We start from the raw sequence: 6,310 nt of genomic DNA, 5'->3' as shown, positions 1-6,310 counted from the left end.
TACGTAAGACATCTAAGACTACATGCATTAGACCGCGTTTGAAGTAACAAAGTCTTTTAGATTTGTACCTGCACAAAACAAATATACAACTTAGCTTGATCATATTAACATCATTAAAATTATGTTCCAAGCCATATACATCTTTTATATTCTTTTAAAGTTAACCAAACTTTTTCCTTCTTAATTATCTTTCTTTCTTTATTTATTTTTAAATTTCTCAACAATTTCCCCCTTTTTGATGATGTTAAAACTCAGCAACATCAATTAAGTTGAGAACACAAATTAAAGCAAATACGAATGCAGTAATTTAACCAAAGTATCAAACATTGTTCAGAGTATAGAAAACAAGATAGTAGATTTAAGATCCTTCCTTTTTAACTCTTGGATTAGGACCTTGAAGAATATCTTCCCCGGTTAAAAGGTTTTGTAGCCGAGGCAATTATCGACCATAATTACCACCATTACCACCACCTCTGTCTCCTCCACAACCATGGCCACCTCTATCAGACTGACAACTACCTCAACTACCTCTATTGCTTACTTCCCCCTTTTTAACATTATTAGGGTTGGTAACAATGATGGCTCTTTCTTTTGCAGCTGCAGCTTCAGCATCTTTGTCAGTCTGGGAACGCCTTTCAACAACATCTGCTTGCTCTAGACGTTCGGATTTTGCACTTCTCAGCGAATTGGCAACCTCCACAACTTTGGACCGAACATATTCAATCATGGATATTGTCTCTTGATGAAGCTCTAGATTGAAGTTCTTTGATTCAGCATGATAATTAGTGTGTTGTTTATGCAAATTCTTCTCCAGCTTTTTGTACTGAGTATGGATAAGATTGACTTCATATGTGTTTCTCTTAAGAATTTTGTCTGTTTCCTTTTGAGTGGAAGCAATGAAAGAAACAAATTCTTTATTTGTTGTGGACCCCTTCTCAAGATTTTGTAGTCTAGAGGAGGATACCTAAATGGATTTCTCTGGTTCTTTATCTTGGGTGGGTTCTGGAGGAGCATCCTTCATAGTCCCAAAGTCATTTCTGTTGTCTTAGATCACATCATCCAACTAATTGGTAAAGCTTGAGATGTCCCTAGTTTGAGGAGGATCTTCACAGAAAAATTCATGAAGAGAACCGGTTATCCTCATAGGAGATAGGTGATGAGAGACTAGAGGAGAGGGCAATATTTCTTATGAAGATGAAGAGGACTTAGCTTTTTCATACTTTGAAGCTCTCTAAGGATGTTCCCCCTCAGCGGATGGAGTCTTCTCTTGATCAGATGGCTTCAAAGGTTCCCCCTCAACTTGTGAGCTCGGTGCCTATTATATAGTCTTTGAGGGTTCCTCCTGAATGGATGGATACTTACTTTGTTCAGGCATCTCTTTCTGATAGAGAGGTGCCAGCTCAGCATCATGGGTAGCAACTTCCTCTTCTTCGAGAATTGGAGGATCTTGAAAAGTTTTAGACTGAGGCGGTGTCTGCTCAGCTTTAGAAAGGGGACGATGCACGCATTGCGGAGAAGGAATGTAATTAATATGAGTGACTGGTTCCTCCTCATCTTCACAATTTAACTCTTCTCCAGATGATTCAGAGTGGAAGATTTCAGTTCTATAGGATCCTGTATTGTGAACATATTAGAGGACGGTAGAGCAATAGGCATTCATGAGTAGGTCAAGTCGTTTAAGAGCCTTTTCCTCTAAGTTGGCATCCCTGTCAAGGGAGTTGAAATTTGATTTTCTTGCCTCAAGTAAAGGAAAAAGGGCACGTCCTATTGCATTTGCCACGACGAGTTCTTTTCTTTAAAGCGCCTCATGGACACTTGTTCTTTTTTGCCCATTTGAGAACACGCTTCTCCATTTTTACTAGTTTCTTCCATTCAATTTCAATCTCGTTGTTGGATATGATTTCATCATATTATGAATTCAGTATGTGATTCTTCCAAGTGTCGAAGGCTTCGATCTTCACAGAAACTTTTACCTAAACATCCTCCATGATGAGGTTGTAGATAAGGTTGGCTTACGAAATGTTTTCCAGAATGTCTTCAGCAACACCTTTCCCTTTTGTAGGAATCGCGGTGGGTTTGAGAAAAGTTGTTAGTTCTCTAAAAGATATGCCTAGAACCCCTCTAGATGCTCTTAGAATTTCGAAAGGAGAGAGGGCCTTTTGAAAAGAACATTCTTGAAGTTCAGATAAAATTCCAATTTCTTTATGAACAGTCTTTTCTATAAAAGTCTCAGCAACATGCATCCCATCATCCGTCTGAATGGGTGCTTATTCAGATATAGCAGCAGTAGACATAGGAGCTTCTACCTACTCTGTTTCGGTAGTGACGTTAACATTACCAAAAACATCTGTAGCTACCAGTTCATCAAGGAAAGTAGATGTGTTTTCCCTCTTAATAAAATCATTATTTTGACCAACTGGCTCAACAATTGGTCTTTCAACTTGTTCCAACACTAGAACTTCAATATTGGGCACTACAGCCTTATGAGCAGAAGACGTTACCTTAGATGACGTATTGACGGCTTTAGACGCCTTTGTCTTATCAGCAACATGAGCAGACGACCTATCCCGCTTCTTCATTGGGTTGGCTGATGACGATAGAGAGAATATAGGGATGGCAGCGATAGGGTACTCTCTGTCTTGACTTTTCACTAATGGAGTCAACTTATCTCGAGTCCTTGATAGACGCCTTCTTTTAGCTATTGGAGCTCACATTGGACTCCATGACTAAAGATTTAGCCCTCTTAACACTCGTCATGCGGCTTGAAGTCGTTGGTCGCTTGGACTAAGTGATCGATTGACCACTCGTCTATTAACTAGAGGAATTAAGATTCAACTCCTTGTAGAGTTTCATCCTTCCTAAGGTGCTCCTTACTGAGATGTTAGTATATATACGGTAGGGGTTGAAAACTACACCCCTACCTATAGGCACACCCAGATGCTCCAAGAGCCAGCCGAGTTGGACTAAAAAACCCGCACTCTGCTTTATTTTTGGAGAGACCATCTAGTAGAGTGTTGAAAACAGAGTAAACGTCCAGTTGGTTGGCATCCCTTTGGTTATAGCCACCATGTATTCAAACATGTTTTGGGTGTAAAGATCGAAGGACCCTACCCTTTCATGAAGCGTCTTCACGACAACGTCGTTTAAAAGGCAGAAATAGGGCTGTAACGCTTTCTTCTTCCCATTGATGTTGATCGGACTATCGGTGTTTGAGAAAGCGATCTGCATGTCAACGATAACCTTGGCGGAAACGCAATGTCAAAGATTGACCCTCAGATGGCAGTTCAAAGAACTCGACGAAAATGGATTTAGAGATGGAAATATTTGCGCCGTTCACCGTTGCCTCTCCAACCACTTTCCCTGTCTTGAAGAACTCTTAGAATTCTTCTTCATATAGAATAAATGGTCCTCTGAAAAATTTTCTGAGGCCATATACCTCTAGTTATTTGAACATCTCCATGATATCTTATTGTTCAAAGGTGTAGACCAAATCAAAGTTTACCTACAAGATGTTGTGAGAGGGAGAGGTAATCTTCTTAGCAGTCATCTTTTAGTATGAGAAAAGGAGTAGACAAGAAAGATCTGGATTTCTTTTAGAGAGAAGGCAAAGATAAAACTAGGGTTTTAAGATTGCAAATAGAATAAAAACCCTTTAGGCATGCAAGATATCCTTAAATTGAATTTGAACGATCACGTGTTCAACAAGCATCATTTGAGATAGAACCGTCATTTAATTTTAGAAACCTTTTCCCAAAATCCGTCATCATTAACTGTATTTTATCAAATTCCAAGTAATTACAAAGTCGTGAGGTAATTAACAAAAGGGTATATTAGTCATTTTCTTGACATTGACAGACACATATCTTCAAGTTATTTGATATTAGAATATGACTATTTTACTGTTTGAGCAGAAAAATTGAATGACAAGGCATATTAAAGTGACAGATGTCTTTGATTGGTCCGAAGATGAGAAGTCTAAAGTAATACGTAGTTAGACATCTAACATGTCATCCGCATAACTTGCGTCTAAGTTGAGTAGATGTTTGTTCAAACAACGTCTAACTACGCGCGTTTACATGGAACTTTAGATGTCTATCTAACAATACGACGTATAACCAGACTTAATTTGCAAGTTGTTTTAAGCAAATATTCGTCTAAGTACTTAGATCCTTTAGACATTTGATCTAATCAGACCAAGTACGCCTGTCTAATTACTTTAATACATCAACTATTTTCCCTTCAATTTGTGCATGTCTTAAAATTAAATAATTTTGAGGTCTACAAGACCTAAAACATATTAAGGGAAGAAAACTTAGTCTGAAGAGTGACTTCGTGAACACGTCTTTCACTTGCCTTTCACTTGCTGATCTTGTTAGAGCATATTCTTAGAAGAGTATGCTTCTGAATTCCTCCATGCAACTGACATGTTCTACCTCAGAGTCATCTTCTTCTTTTGTCATGAAGCAAGTGACCTCTTTATAATCACTATCGCTGGATGATGAATCATCTGATTCGCTTTGGGCCCACTTGGCTTTGCTTTCAGCCGTCATGAGAGCCTTCAACTCATTCTTGTTGTCCTTCTTCTTCTCATCTCTCTTTGGCTTCTTGCATTCCACTTGAAGTGTCCTAGTTTATCACAATTAAAACACTTTAAGTTAGCCTTGTAATTATTCTTATCATCATTGTTATTATTTGAAGAGCTTGAGTTAGAATTTCTCTTCTTCATGAATTTGCCGAATTTCATCACAAAGAGAGCCATAGCGTCGCCGCTGATCTGCTCTGCACCAGTCTTCACATCAGTAGGAGTAGGTGGCTCCTTAGCAGTCACCAACGTCTTGCTTGCAATAACTTATGTGGAAAGTTCCTCTTCATTCCTAGAGTTTATCTCAAACTCATAGGCCTTCAGATCGGCTAGTAAGTTAAAGAGATCCATCTTGTTGAGATCTTTAGACTCCTTCATTGTCATTGTCTTGATATCCCACTCCCTAGGCAGAGCACGCATGACTTTGATTGTAAACTCTCTATTGCTGTAAGTCTTTCCCAAGGTGGAAAGAGTGGTGATAATCTTGGTGAATTTCCCATCAAATTCAGACGCGTCTTGATGTTATCAAACTTCTGTGTGGTAACCATGAGTTTGTTCTCTTTGGTTTGCTCGTTGCCTTCACATAATTGAGTCAACCTCTCCCAGATTTCTTTGACAGAGTTGCATGATATAATGTAGTTGAACATGTTGTCATCTAGAGTTTTGTACAGAATATCCAGGGTCAAGTTGTCGAGGTTGTTCTTCCTCTTGTCTTCACTGGTCCACGCAGATATGTCTTTCTCAATCTTTATCAAACCTTCAGTGATGACAAGCCACATGTCATCATCTATGGCAGATAGATGAGCATGGACTCTCTTTTTCCACACGATATAGTTTTCTTTTGAGAACATGGAAACTTTTGTCGTGGTGGCCATAGACATGATTCAGATTTTGTTGCTGCTTGGGATCGATGATACCACTTAATGGGATCGATGTTACCAATAGATACTAGGGTTTGACTACTGTGAACAGTTTACGATAAACTCTTCGATAATAATCCTATGATGGATTAGTATATAAATCTATTCTTCACAAATCCTCCAAACTCTTGAAACAGATTCAAGTGCGGAACTGTTCGTTGGATTTTAAGCTTTAGACAACTGAATGCAAATGGAAGAAAGTAAAGAACACAAGGAATTTTATGGATGTTCGGAGATGAAACTCCTACGTCACTTCTTCTTCCACAACCGGAAGGATATCCACTAATGACATTGAATCAAATACAACTCACTAATCTAGCTAACTCTATGTTCATTAGAACAACCTCTGTTCAACTTATAACACTGAAGTTTCCTACATAAAAGATAGTATGCAATTACAATGTTATCACGGCTTGACAATAGGATATTTATCGTGTATGTTAAGTAGAGTATTTCACACTTTCTTGAATCGAGTGTGTGCAGAAGTTCGACCGTTGTCCTTGAGCTTCTGTATATAGTTGAAGCACACCAACGGTCGAATATTCTTTATGGACATGTGGCATGTATCTGTTGGAAGGCCTCCTATAGTACGAGAGTACAACAGACTTTGAGAATTTGGATCATGGCCGTACCGAACAAATAGTGTGCCGGATATCCTCTGATCTTGTCCTGTACTGGAAGGTTGAATGAGAGATATTCGTGTACGTAGTAATCATTCATTTGATAGAATTAGCTGGCTTGTCAGACTGATGAAAGAAGTGGAGCAAACAACTAAGTGATCGTGGTTAGACGGATGCTTCCTTCAGAC

This window comes from Impatiens glandulifera, chromosome 9 (assembly GCF_907164915.1).
Source record: "Impatiens glandulifera chromosome 9, dImpGla2.1, whole genome shotgun sequence".
NCBI lineage: Eukaryota > Viridiplantae > Streptophyta > Magnoliopsida > Ericales > Balsaminaceae > Impatiens > Impatiens glandulifera.
The sequence above is the reverse complement of the archived record's forward strand: the minus strand, read 5'-3'. Positions refer to the sequence as shown.